We start from the raw sequence: 14248 nt of genomic DNA, 5'->3' as shown, positions 1-14248 counted from the left end.
ATTTATTAGGCTGGTGCAGAATGGATAAACTAACCATTGATTCTAAAGAAACCTAACTTATTGCACGGTATTTATTGTATAATCATTGCCACCAAGCGTGGCAACGGAAGAATGTATGCATCAGCACCACAATTTCCCGAATTCCTTGCGCATAACAATAACAATGTAGTATCGCCATAATCATGCACACCTGCCTCACCACGAGAGCGACTACAGAGCCTAAGAAGTTAGCGTAGCAACTAGAATATCGATACAGCTTTTGGTCGAACTGAAAAAGTTAGTTCTTGCCTTCCATTTCTCTGCCATTTCTTTTATTGCCAGGCAGAGGGGAACGTTCTAAATTTGTTTAGGGTCGATGTGTATTTGGGTTAACAGTTAGTTGTGCGGTTTCCCAGAAAAGTGATGTGTGTTTCGAACAACTTAAAACACTGCGTTCTGCCCGTTGTCAGGATTGCAGAAAAGGTGCCAACGTGTGAACGTTGGCGCAGGCATAATTTAGTAACTTATCTGGCCTTGTGCATACCGCGAAGCCTGCTCCATGTTCTAAACCTTTGAAGTGGAAGGTGACAAGCCGGTTGTGACAAGTAATTCAATCACAGGAAGTGTGTCACGAAGAGGACGGAAAATGTGGAGCGTACGAGAGAACCAACTTACAAATTACCTGGAGCATGGCTTGTGCGTAAACTCGTGGCCTGGATGCTGCTCCTTGCGTACCCTGTGTTACCTCACGTGCTTTTTCTCAGTTTCAAGCCCGTCGGTCATAGCAGTAGCAAGAAAACCGCAGAAGCAGACAGGTGTAGGGTGTCACTCAGTTAACACCAGAAGATTTCTCTGAACACGTTGACTTGCGCTGTTACACACCCCAAGCACCGCGATCAGCCTGCGTGAAATACGCGCCACCTCAATTCGGGAAACTCAAGGAGGAGCAACACGTTTGAGGAGAGCGTATAGTGACAGAAAAACTTCACGAGGGCGCTCTTCCACAGCGGCATGAAAAAAGAAAGGGTGAATTATAATAACACTAAAAGAAAAGGTCATCGTTTTATCTATTGGCGTCACGTCTATTTAGCACTAATTTGTGTTTTGGATTTCGTCTCAGAAGTTAGTTTAGTAAACAGTCTAGTAAGTAGTTCAGCTACAGTTTAGTGTGCGCCTGTCCGTGTCTTTTATTCCGTCGTCCGTGTCCAATTTTTTGCTCCTAAATCTATAAAAAAAAGAAAATTTACAGGCCTGCATGGCACACGCAACGCAGTCGCAGTATTAGCTGGAGTAGCGGCTCCACAGGAGCTCCATTTTCGGCAGCACACACTACAGGGTCTTCGCGGCGAAGTCTAATCGCGTCGTTATCACGAGAATGATCTGAATTGTCCTCCCGGCACCGCCGCCTCGAGCAGCCCTGCCGGGGCTCCTTGAAGCAGATATGGCAGCCCACGAACAGATTACAACATACCCGCTTCCACATTTTCCTGAAGACTCCTTTGGACGACTGATCTGGGAAAAGGAAAACCTCCGACGTACCACACGAGCTCTCATACTTCCGTGTGGGTCAGACCTCCGTGGTGGGTTAACCCGCCGAGAGGAGGTTACGTTAAGGAGGCTACGTGCCGGGGTCGCGCTCACCCCGTCTGTGACCGCTCTCTGGCGACGACAGTACCATGGTCCTTACGGCTCATCGTGCCCATTTTGCAACACAGGAATCCAAAATGTGACAGTGACACACCTATTATGGACGTGCCCAGTACTTCATCTAAGCCGTCTCCGCCATCTCCGGGCAACTGGCCTTCGGGCTGGCCGCCCACCCGACCTTGAACGTTGGATTCATGGACCCCATCATCGTTCACTCCTAGATTTTTTGCACGAGTCGAATCTGTTCGTGTATATTTAACATCTTTTGTATTATGCCTAAGGGCATGCTTTCGAATTAAAAAAAAAAGACAGTCGTTTATTCGCCGTGCGGTATCGTCTTGCGGGCGCTGTTCACGCTTCCTGCCGCCGAAGCGCCGCCTCGTCTTTCGCCGTCGTCGGAGCAGCGGGTCACGTGACCTACAGCCCACGTCACAGGCACTGTAGTATGTCTTACCTCGTGGTGTGCGTCTCATATGGACGATATCGCCGTTCATCGGTCGAACAGTGAGCGCGCAAACAGACACGTGGCCGAGCAGAAGCCGTCGGTTAGAGAACGCTCGTTGTTCACCAGGGTGCGCTGTCCGACGAGGGCGTTACCTGCTGTCACGTGATTCCAAAAGAGCTAGCATGTTAGCGGTCTCGGCTCCCCGGCGTCATTCCCGATTGCCTCTCAACCACTACCATGCTTGGTCCCGGACGGCAAGTTCTGCACCGAGCGTGCGACTCGGTCAGCGGCGTCAACTGGCGCCCGACGCGGTTCGTCAACGAGCCGGTGGTGGCTCGCTACGTCTGCTGTGCCTGCCACCTGATTCCGACCACGACAGTCCTGCTGCCATGTGGTCACGCCCTCTGAGACCAGTGCCAGCGAGGCTCTGTTACCCAAGATGGCGGAAGCGTCTGTCCCCTGGACGGAGAGCCATTCTGCGAGGAAGGAGATTCTTGGTTGGGGAAGGAAGAATGGGGTTTAAGCGCAGCGCAGTAACTGCTCTCAGCAGAGGACACCTCAACCTTTCTGCGAGGACGAATGCCAGAAGTTGCAGCTTCAGGAGAGGAGGAAGCAAAAGCTGGAGGTCAGTACTCGCCGTGCGTCGCTTCTTGAACAATGAGCTGAGGCTATGCGTTTTCAGCGTTAACGTTGCAGTGTATACCACGATCTTTTCGTGAATCTCTCCAATCGGGTACGAGTTAAGATGTCGTTCCCGATGAGCGTATGCTTACGTTCCGTACAGGAAGTGGCGCAGTTTTTTCTTGATTCTATTCTTTCCTCAGCGGTGTGTTTTATGGCAGTGGCCCGAATGTGCGTATTTTGACCGATGTTCTGTCGGAGCTTCATGCTCTGCGTTCTCCGTACTTGAAAGGTGTGCTCAAACCATTGCGCTCATGCCACCGATCTTCCGTTGGACTCGCTGCGTTTCAAGCGGCCGCTGGCACTGAAGTAGAGCGAACTCTTCTATCTTACAGCGAAAGATAATGATTTGAACATCGCGGATTGCACCCCTGCCGAAAATGGCTTAGCGCGCACCGCACAGACGCCGCAGGGAGATGCTACCACATCCCGTGCAAGGCCATTACATTAGACTGTTATTAGTACGCCAAAGTCGCCGGAATGTCGTGGACGAATTTGTAGCATGTATTTCAGTGTCCACTTCACGAAATCGTCGCTTCACATAGATTCCAACATGCTCGCTGTGTCTGCGTGATTTTCTTTAACAGTTTAAGTGCAGCAAATGTCACGAAATTTGACGCTGTGGCAGCCCCCCCCCCCCTTCCCCCCCCACCACACACACACACGCACACTCTTGAAAAACAGTACGCATTACCATGAAACACAGGATCGCATTAAAACAAGTGTATATTTACGCGCTCCAAGAACATGGCGTTTGCCCATCGGCACCGCCCAATCGAAGGTTCAGGCAATAGCGGGCGCGCGACAGCCCGCTTCGGCAGCATATCAGCCGTTTGCAGCTTTGGGGTTAATATCGAGTAAATTGGGGTGATATTGTAGGCTGCTGTGTGGGCCAAGGGGGTTCCCCTCTTCCGCGTCGTGCAGGTGCCCACCGGGCTGTCCTTTTCTCTTTTTGGCTGTTTAACGACGTAACAGAATTAGGGTGGTTGACTTCTTTTGAACTGACCACTTCCTTTGACCAGGGAAAACACGGGGAAGGCAGCAGATGGAAATTCAAAACTATCAGCAAAACGAGAACAAAGTAAAAGCGGGAGCCCATGTTTCGACTAGTGGACTTGCCTTTTTCAGGGCGACATAATGCTTTCCTCGGCACAGTATATATAGGTAGTATTCTTAAGAGATGGGGGTAAGCAGGTGGGTGCGGCAACGACCGAAAGTGTTTGCTGCGAGGGCGTGGAATTGAGAATAAAGGCGTGCTGTGCACAAGGCCGGTGAAACGGCCGTGCAACTTTCCGCACAGCACCGCTCTATTGTCTGCTTCGCTGGAGGGCGCGGGCTATAGTTCTTGTGAAAGAGATAATAAAAGGAGCGGCAGAAAGCGGTGCCCGTGAAAAAACTCTTACTAAAATGGAATGAATATATAAATAAAACAAATGAAGACGAAGGACACTAAGCAACCATACTCAGTGCTGTTGCCTACAGCTTGAACTTTAGCTTAGCGAATAGATTCTAAAGCTCCTTTTGAAACGTTTATGCCTATTAGTTGCAATATCTTGAACTTATGGATAACGTATGATTATCTGTATTTTCTTTCTCGTTCAGACGGGAAGTTTGACTAACATGTGGAGTTTCAGTTCATCAAAGTTATAACTTCGTTGGTTGAAATGCTCGGCGACGGCTTTGGGAAGCTTTTTAGCTGTGTCCGAACGATGTCCATTTAGTCTGACGTTCATTGATTGTCCCGTTTCACCGATATATTGTTTCTTACAGAAGTAACATTCAAGCATATAAATTTCATCCGAACTTGTATAAGTGGAGTTAGATTTAACTTCGTGCGTATAACTATTTGCGGTGCTTTTAATTTTAATGTCACTTTGAAGTAGCCTGCAGGTTTTGCACCTCGGACGACAACATCCTTTGGATACGGTGTAATGATGTTACCTGAATTTTGCGTGCAGTGTCTTTAAGGTTTCTATTGTGGCGATAGGTGACCCTTGGTACATCCGGGAACGCTTTCCTCAGACGCTTGTTACTTGAGAATATTGGGTGGTATTTTCGTAGGATGTCGTTTATGTTTGGGAGGGCGTTAGAATATTTTGTTGTAAAGATTACAAAGATTATATAGATTCTAGTATACGCTATTTCTTAGCTAATTCCAACTGTCTCCGATGTAGACGCGGCATCATAAGCTCCGTCGAGAGCAATTTGTGGATAGTTTCTTCCTGCTAGCATTGCTTTAAGTTCATTTAGGTGGTGGAAATAATCGTTGTCTTTGTTCCAGATTATTCCTATTCGTTTCGCTTGGCCGACAAATATTCCTTGCTTGCGGTGTCGCGGGTGATGGCTTTTGCATTCTAAATATTGCTGGCTATCCTTAGGCTTCCGGTAAAGTGTCGTTCTTAGTTTTCCGCTTTCTATGTAGACCGTCGTGTCGATGAAGTTGATTTGACTAGGAGAGTGGTGAGCAGCAAATTTATTACTCGGGTGAAAGCGGTTGAAATTGTTAATTAAGTTGGTTAACGCGCTTGTGCCTTGTTCCTATAATATATATATGTCGTTAATGTAACGCAGACAGGTGTGGGGTTTTAAAGGGCCTGAATTCGACATGTCTGCTTCAAGGTGTCCCATGAAAATGTTCGCAGACGTCGGAGCGAATGGTGTTTCCATGGTAGTGCTGAAAGTTTGCAGATGGTGAATCGATTCCAAATAGTTCGATATGAAAACGATATAGAATAATTCGGTACAGAATCGAATTCGAAATAGTTGAGCGTGAGAACTCACCTAAGGAGTGACAGGTAAACTTCAAGAGCGTGCGCTTCACGATCGACTGCGAGGGATATTGATACGGCTTCAACTCCTTCACTCGTGGGAGTGTTAGTGTAAAGGCCAGAAACATGCAAAGATAGAATAGCGTGGTCAGGAAGTATTTGGTTGGCGTTGATGCCGTAAATAATTCGAAGGAAGTGCGGCGTGCCTTGAACCAAAGATGGGAGGGCGGTGGGGATGTTTGACCGGTGGTGTTTTAAGAATTTGGATAATGGCTCGGTAGGTGTGCTGTTTTTAGACACTATAGGCCGACCTGGAATTTATGCTGTCAATATTTCTTCTACGGGTAACCTATGTATTTTAGAAAGATAACAGCGGCCTGTTTTTGTTCCTGGGCAACATGAAGCAATATTCAGATTGCCTGATTGGTTCCCAGGACTAGAGCTCCGCTATTGGGCTTTGCAGAGTACTGCTGTAGTTGGGTTAGTGTCGAGTTTTGTGTAATGGTTGTGGTTACTTAGTTGTTTCGAGGCCTAATTCTTGTACTAGATTACCATACTAGTACTAGATTACTAGGCCAGATTAGCATACTGCCACCTTTGTTCTACTGCTTTTATTACATTATCATTTCTTCCCGCGAGATTTTTAAGGATTTCCTGCTGAGCGGCGGACAAATTGCGTTTCGGGCAATGCCGCGCTGACTCGGGAATTTACTTTGAGATTAGCTTTATGCATGAATGAAGGTCTGGGCACTGTTCGGCTTCCGGTGCCCCATGTCCTAGGTGGTCTAAGAGTTTCTATCCTGTTTTCCTACGTCTGGGCTATCGAAAAAGAACCCCTTGATGCGCATGCTTCTTAAAAAGTATGTTATATCTTCGCGGAGTTCGTGTACGTTTACTGCGTTATTCGTGTGACAAAACGTTTAAAGCACCGCAAATCATAAAGGATAATCATAAGAGAATCATAACAAAGCCCACAAAGTGAAAACTAGCTTTATTGTACAAGTTCGGCTGTACATTATGTTTGAATGTTCGATGTGTAAGAAATAATGTATCGGTGAAACGGAACAATCGCTGAATGTCAAATAAAACGGACATCGCGCGCACACAGCTAGAAAGCTTCGCAAAGCCATGGCCCAACATTTCAACTAGCGAGGCAATAACTTTGATGAACTTAAACTCTACATCTTGCAGCAAAATTTCTCTTCTGAACGAGACAGAAAATACAGAGAATCATACCATATCCATAAGTTTAAATAGGACCTGTAGTATCTGTTCGCGATACTAAATTTTAAGCTATAGGCAACAACACTTAGTTTGCTTGCTTAGTGTTTTTTATTCCATTTCAATAGTTTTCTTTTTAATGAGTACCGTTTTCTGCTGCTTCTTTTATTATATCCAGTAAAGCAAAAATGGGTGCTGTGGTTTCACGCCGGCTTACACACGGCCGTGTCACCAGCCTTGTGCACGGCACCCCTTTATTCTCAATTCTGCACCCTCGACGCTAACACACCTTCAGTCGTTGCCGCACCCACCCGCTTACCCTCTTTCCCCGTTAGGATCCTGCCTTTTTCGTTGTTTTGCTCACTTCCTTTAACGGCATATATGTTGCTTAGCTGTCCTTTTTAAAAATTTGTCGCTAATTGGGAACTCCTCACGAAAATGCTTTTTTTTTTTCATGATCTGCTATAACCTTTTCTGCGCAGTGTCCTTGCCTCGATAACTCTCTGTAGTAATCTGCGGGGAATATTCTGACGTGCCTACTCACCAGAGAATGACGGAAAAAATCTCGGGAATTGAAACGCGACCAATGCCGCTATCCGAACACCCATCACTGTTAGTTATCGGTTTCATTTGTAAAGGGCATGACCACAACTTCCCCTGCATTATGGGCGGGAAACCCCATACGTTTGTAGAACGACAGAGCGTGATGGATACGCTTTTCTTTACCATGACCCGTTTCTCGTCCTTCCACCTTTTGAAGGCTCACTACTGCAACGAAGTCCACGGCTGCGACTTCGTGGGCCCCCTGGCGGCACTCCTGGGACACTTCGAGGCAGAGTGCTCCTTCCACGCGCTTCCGTGCGAACGGTGCGGCGAGACCGTGCGAAACGCGGAGCTTGCTGGCCATTACATTGGCGGCTGCAGCAACGCATTGTCGTCGGTTACGCTGGTCCAGTCATCGGGGCAAAGCTGCGCCGTCGTCACTTCCGGTGACATCACCACAGTTGGGCGAGAACTCAAGTTGGCGACGAATACATGCGAGGACGTGATGTCAGCCCTTCAGAGTCACGTGAACGAACTGTCGGAGGTGGCCAGAAAGCAATGCTTTCAGCTGCAGGAGTTAAACGCCGCGCTGGCTGCTAGTCTCGGGACACTCAATGCCAACGTGACACTGGCCGCTCAGAAATTTCCGGAGACGATCGGCGAGGCCTCGGAGATGCAAAAGCGCATGCTCGCTTGCGAAGCAGGGCAAAGTTGTCCGACTCGAAAAGGTGGGGCAGCTTCTCGTGCCGAAAGTGTTCATTTGCCAGAGGTGACAGGCACCCTTCGAAACTTGGAACACTTCGCCGGCGAGTCGCTCCGATCTCTCGAACGCTTACTCCAAGTACAAATGAAAGAGTCCCAACCGATCGCTCAGTTGCTCCTTCTCCCTCGAAGAATAGACGAGCCGATGGAAGGGTGTGCCATGTCTAGCTTGCCAAGTTGTACAAAAGTGAACGAAACAGTCTATCATATCGTTTTATCAAACCTGTTCAACAATCGAGAAGGTGCCACATTTCTACGTAGGTTGCATCGGCGAGACGTGTGGTTTAGCGTCAATTTCAGCGAATGTGCGAGTACACGCACGACACAGGCAAGCATATACATCAATTTCACTTGGATTTGCAAGAAAGAAAACATGATCAACCTTCCGAAAGTCGTTAATGTAACGAGAGTAAATCGATATTGTTCCTATACCTTACCGAGCATCGTAGACGAAGACTGGCAAAAACAATATCGTTTGGGCGAACTGAGCGATCTCTTAAATGAAGTACGCTGGGTTTTCGAAATCGTTATACACGACTAACAGATGGCACCGAACACGACTCACAGTGAATCAATTCTTTTTTTTTTCGGGCTTGCGAGGCCCACAGGCAAGCCACCCTTGCTCTGCCCATCGTGAAAACAAGGGCGTCTGACTGCCATGTGTTCTTTACAAGGTGTGAACAATGTGGCCAAACTTTTTTGTATATATTGTTCGGAATGGCAGTAAGAGCTTAAACCATGGTTTCGAAGCCCTGAGATGAAAATGTTCCTTCGTTGAGTCCTCCACTACAGCTGCTCGCGGATGCTGCAACGGCCATGGCAACGCGCAAGCTTCGTCCAAAGCTGGGGATGGATGCGTTACCCACTGTGGCAGTCACGGGCAGTTCATTGATTCTTCGAAGATTGGAAAACAGGATAAAGGCGATTGTGCTGCTGCTCATGTTTCTTTCTCGGTGCAGTGCTGACCTGGTAAAATATTAAAGCGACAACATATTGACATGTGTACATTGGTTACTTCTCTAATGCGAAGCTTCCTTTGCCTCTTTCTTCGACTTTCCTGCTGCTGTGAATGCTGCTCTGTCTGCTGCAGTCCGACACACGGCGTCGGGGGGTGGTTCAGACAGTGTACATGCCTGACAGTGGCGAGTCAGAAAGGAAAGGCGACGCGAGAAACTCGTTTTCACCCCACCGCGTTGCATGTGCAAAATGTCCTCTGGAGCTCCCTGGGCGTGGCCACATTAGCCTCTTGACAGCTGTAATTATCCGTGACTCCCCTCGGAAGCATTGTAGAAACTGCAGCGCTTCCCTTTCTACTAACGCGAGAGTCCAGAGGGGACGTAGATGGACCTGTAGAGAGGAAGGAGATGAGGCAGTTCCCATACAAGAGAGGGAGGGAAGCTGACTTGGGAAGGCAAGGACACCCTACTACAATACGACCGCGGTTGCGGGGAAACTGGATAAGCTTAAGTTCAAGGCAAGGTACAGTACGTTGCTGCTATTTTTGAAAAACATGCAAATATTTCAAGCGGCCGAACTACGCAGGGCGTGCAGAAGCAGAGCCGCATTAAGTGAAGCTCACCGCGGGGTCCGGTTAAACGGAAACGGTCAACCGTCAAATCAACATTTCTGTGCCCGGCGCTGTAACCTTGCGGCTATGGCATTGCTCGAGGTCGCGGATTTGATCCCAACCGCGGCAGCCGCATTTCGGCGGTAGCGAAATGGAAAGCGCATGTGCGCTTAGATTTTGGGACACGTTAAAGAACGTCATGGTGTCAAGATTAACACGTGAAACATATCTTTGTTACATAGTGGTGTTTGTCAGTTGCACCGCTGTCGGCACTTTACACCAGTAGACAAGTAGAGTATACTTAGTCACTGCTATAAAAACTCGGCGTCCCCTGTAAGTAAACTCTCCGTTACTAGATGGTGCCACTAACCCGAATGCCTTTTTTATCGCGCTTTTTGTTTTCAGTTCTTTTAGATGATTTTCGGTTTTCTTAATATTACTTCTCTTCTTATGCGGCCGGAGCATACTAAACGCTTGTCAGAAGGGTACGGCAACAACTTCAGTTCAGCCGAAATTTCCTCCTGGTTAGGCGGGCTGTCTTGCTGTTGCTTCGTCGTCTCGCAGCAGGTAAATTAATGTTAACTCGTGTTTTGGTCATGAAAAACGCACACAAAACTTGAACATGCACGGCGTGGACTCTGTGGCCGACACCAGCTTCTCACTGCTTTGGCTTGGTGCAGCTCGGCTCGCGACACACGGTGCCAGCCGAGCCTTACCGACTCCTTACCCTCTAGCATGCCGTACGGACACTTCCCCACAAGGTCCAAAAATCCACCCAGAAAATCACACGCAACAGCACAATTGTCTAAGCAACAAAATCTGCAGAATTCACGCATAAGATGTCTGATAGCCCAAGTTCGTTCTATCACATTGTTGGTATAACTTTTGCATTACGTACGAGATGAAAAAAAGCTTTTAGGTTAATCCGATTATACTATATATTTGGATTCCCCAATTAACAGCTGCATAAAAACTATGAAATTTGCAAAAAAGGCGAGCAACGTCGACAGCTTTCTCCTAATGCTAACTGTAGTAAAGCGCAGCAGTGCATGCAATTGCAAAGAGCCAAACAAAGTGCAGGCGAAGGCCTCACGCTCTGGTATGAAAGCGCCACTGCGTCGGAATATAATAAGCAGCGCCAGATCATGCGCGGCGCGTGAGAAGTGCACGGGACCCGTGAAATGTATGCTTCTCGGAAGCAAGCGCGTGAGAACAGAGAGAGAGAGAGAGAAAACCTTTTATTGTCAAGGTTGAGTGTAGTTTTCTTTCCCAGTGGTCTGGGCTAGCGTGGCGTCTGCTTCGCCGCGACGCTATCAGCCCATTCCGCCAACCGTATCTGGTCTTTCGGTTTGGAAGTTTTCGTCTTCATCTCCCACTCTTCGTGTGAAGAAGCTCGCCTTAAGAGTTCCCTCGGGGGAGGGTTTTTTTGGCATCCCCACAAGATGTGATTTGGTCCGCCAGGGGGCAGTTACAATGTTTGGTGGATATTCACCACTGGTCATTGCAGCTAGTCTTTTTGGACTAAGTTCAGACTTAGTCTGTACTCTCCTGAGGTAAGTGGCCTGTATTCTTCTCAGTATCTCGTGCGGGGATGGATATATATGCCTCGATTCACGGTAGTAAATGGTAATTTCGTTAAAGGTGTGAATCCCTTCATGTCGGTCAACCCCGACGGGCAAGCCCACCTCCGGGTTACTTGCTGCTCGGGCGGCTAGGTGGGCGGCTAGGTGGGCGGCCTCATTGCCAGGGTTGCCCTCATGAGCAGGTATCCACACCAGCTTTAATTGATTGAGTTTTTGTTGATAATTCTGAATGCTCGAGGGGAAATGAAACCCGAAATGCAATTACCAATCGCTGTTTTCGAGTCTGGTATAATAATCTTGGTGCCCGGGATGGAGGTGCCCATGGCGATGGAGGCATCTTCCGCCTACACAATGGAATATGTGTTTACCGTCGCACAGCTGATAGTGTGTCCGTCGCCAGTAGCGACGGCTATGGTGTGTCGACCATCACTGGTGCGAGCAGCATCCACGTATATGGCGGGTTGGTTTTTATAGCATTGCCAGAGTGCCACTGCCCTAGCTTTGCGTCTACCGCTGTTTTCAATGCTCATGTTTTTCAGAAGCGGGGGGATAATGATCTTGGTCCGGACGGTGTTTGGTATCCGGTGTCGTTGCGGGATGTCTAAGGCTGGGCGATACTCCAAGGTGTCCAGGATCCGCTGTCCCGCGTGTGTGCCGGATTCTCGAACTACATGAGCCCATTTGTGGGCCTCTATGATCTCCTCAACGTTGCTATGCACCCCTAGAACTTCTTCCAGCCGCTTCGTACCTCTCGGTGCGCGTACGCACGCACATACACACACGCGCACGCAACACGCACACACGCACGCGCTGTTAACTCCACGTAGCTGGTACATCCAACAATGGAGACAAAACTCATTTTCTCACACATCTTGCAAAATTCCATGGTAGCGGCGAACTCCCACGTTTGCCTCGGCACGTATCCGCTGCCGCTCCTCGTCGCGAGCTCGATGACTATGAGCTCGCGGGTGAACCGGCCCCTTAACCGCTTCCACAGATTGTGGATTCTTCCACTACAAACCGAAACCGGGGACACAAAAAATAAAACATGACGGTGCATGCCGCAAGAAAGAAACTCGCTTTCGGCGCTAAACATGCAAGGGCGACCACAAGGAGTCGTAAACAGCTCATTTGTGGCGAGACCGCTGCTTTGCCTGATCTCCCACGCGTTTACCTTGCGCCGCTGGTCGCGGAAATTTAGTTTTGTGCCCTGAACACAAGGTGCTGTTTAATGGTTTCCAGCCGCCGCTCAACAACGTTGTTGGGGGTTTGCATCGCGTTTGCACCGCTTGCGCTACTCGCGCTGATGGCACAGGCAGCGGCCATTTTCTTTGCGCGCGATGCATTGTGGTGCGAGAGTGCCGCCGCCTCCGACGCACGAATGGCTCGGGAGCACGGTTTTGGTTCTGCGCCCTCACACGTGTCGCTCCGTAGGTTTCGTACCGTGGCAAAGGTGCCGTGCGGGCAGGTTTGCGTTGTCTCCGTATTCTGCTGCACTGCGTTAGCTGGAGCGTGCTCTCCCGGATTTTGCTGTGGCCAGGTGGCACACGAGGAATTAAAGTTCGCGAAATGAACGCGCATGCAACGCTGTACGCAATGTACCGCACCACGGCAATGGCAACGGACGAAGGAATATCCGCGGGAAATATTGCCCTCTTTGGCGGAATCATGCTAACATGCCATCGCTGGCCGAAACCGATGCGTTCCAGAATCTGTGCAATGAACGCTTCGCCGGTCAGTGATTCCTGCTTTTGACAGCGCATATGGTGCACTCGCGGCTCGTAGACGTACGTTATGAATGCATAGTTCGTGTTCGGTAGCAACTTGCTGCTGTGCATATTAAAACACATGTTGCTTAACTGTTGCTTGTTCCTCGCATTACTTGCGACAGCACGAAGTCTTCTAAGCAGAGCGCGTTCGAGGTTCATGCACACCTGCACAGCTGTGTACCTCAATACACGTGCTGATATGGCGTTACGCAGAATATGTGCGTTTTGCTGCCCTCGGCACCGTGCGCCTGCCAGCCGACGCTTCATCCTGGAAGATGGCAAAGAAGCGGCTGCTTTGACTGAAGGAACGAATCCTCCCTACGGCTGGCGTATCTTATCTGTGCGCGCGAGAAGCGCGGGGAAGTGAAGATTAGAGGATGCGCTGAAAGAGTGAGCAAGGCTCTACAGAACGTACGCCTGCGAACACATCAAACGGCTGTCCCATGGTCGCACGTAGGCCGGTTCTACGCGCGTACTGTTCGGCACCGTGTGCCGGCTATCGCAAAACTTTGGTTACGTGATGCTTCACTTACCGTGGCAAGAAGGCACCTCAGCCCGCAGTCGATGAATCTAAACGCCGAGTCAGAAATGACATTGTGCCTCCTCGCCGGCGCGCTGTCGTAGTGATGCGCGGATTTTGTTCAATAAAGCACGACGATTCCTCAAACGAGAATGTGTTTGTGCTCATAAACTCCAAATGGATCGCAAATGGGTCGGTGTGTAGTACGTGTCTCCAGTGCGTTCTTGCAGTGCAGTGAGAATGCGTACATTTTTCTCGTATGGCCAGACGTCTAGCTCTCAAGACCGTCTGAGAGCCCCAGGAAGTCTAAGCATGCACAGAAAAGCAAGTATAAGGCAGCGATAAAGGTGACCTTTTTAAAATCGCGCGAGAGCTGGGCAGCGGCCGGTACCCGCGGTTCATGAGAATAGCTCATTTGACTGGCCTGATAAAGCATGTTTATTTTCATAAAATCCAGTAAAAGCAGCCGATTCGACACACGACCCAATTTGCGGAGTTCATTATGAATTTCTTTCGACATGACTTGGTCAACGGTAATGCATTGAGACATCGCGATTACATGATTGTGTTTAGCATTGCTGCGGAGCGCGCGCGTTCGAGCAGCCCGGTTGCGCGCAGCGCGGCGTGCTTTCGGGAGAAATGCAAACAAGAGAGGAGAGCTGGCCCGAAAGGCGGAGCAACGCCACAAGCAACGCCAACTTCCGGCTTCAGTTTAGCTTCACAAAGAGTGACGTCAGGGCGTCTCCTGAGTTTCCTTCCTCCG

General features: G+C 49.1%; 1 long non-coding RNA gene across 1 annotated transcript; it reads left to right on the top strand.

Moving 5' to 3' along the window:
• The first annotated feature begins 2633 nt into the window (after positions 1 to 2633).
• On the top strand, positions 2634 to 9041 carry LOC129383868 (uncharacterized). Its single transcript, XR_008611708.1, has 2 exons — positions 2634 to 2696; positions 7502 to 9041. It is a non-coding gene; the product is annotated as an uncharacterized lncRNA (long non-coding RNA).
• Positions 9042 to 14248: the final 5207 nt, after the last annotated feature.

Source organism: Dermacentor andersoni, chromosome 9, assembly GCF_023375885.2.
Source record: "Dermacentor andersoni chromosome 9, qqDerAnde1_hic_scaffold, whole genome shotgun sequence".
Classification (NCBI taxonomy): Eukaryota; Metazoa; Arthropoda; class Arachnida; order Ixodida; family Ixodidae; genus Dermacentor; species Dermacentor andersoni.
Note: the sequence above shows the minus strand (reverse complement) of the source record. Positions and strands in the feature narration are given on the sequence as shown.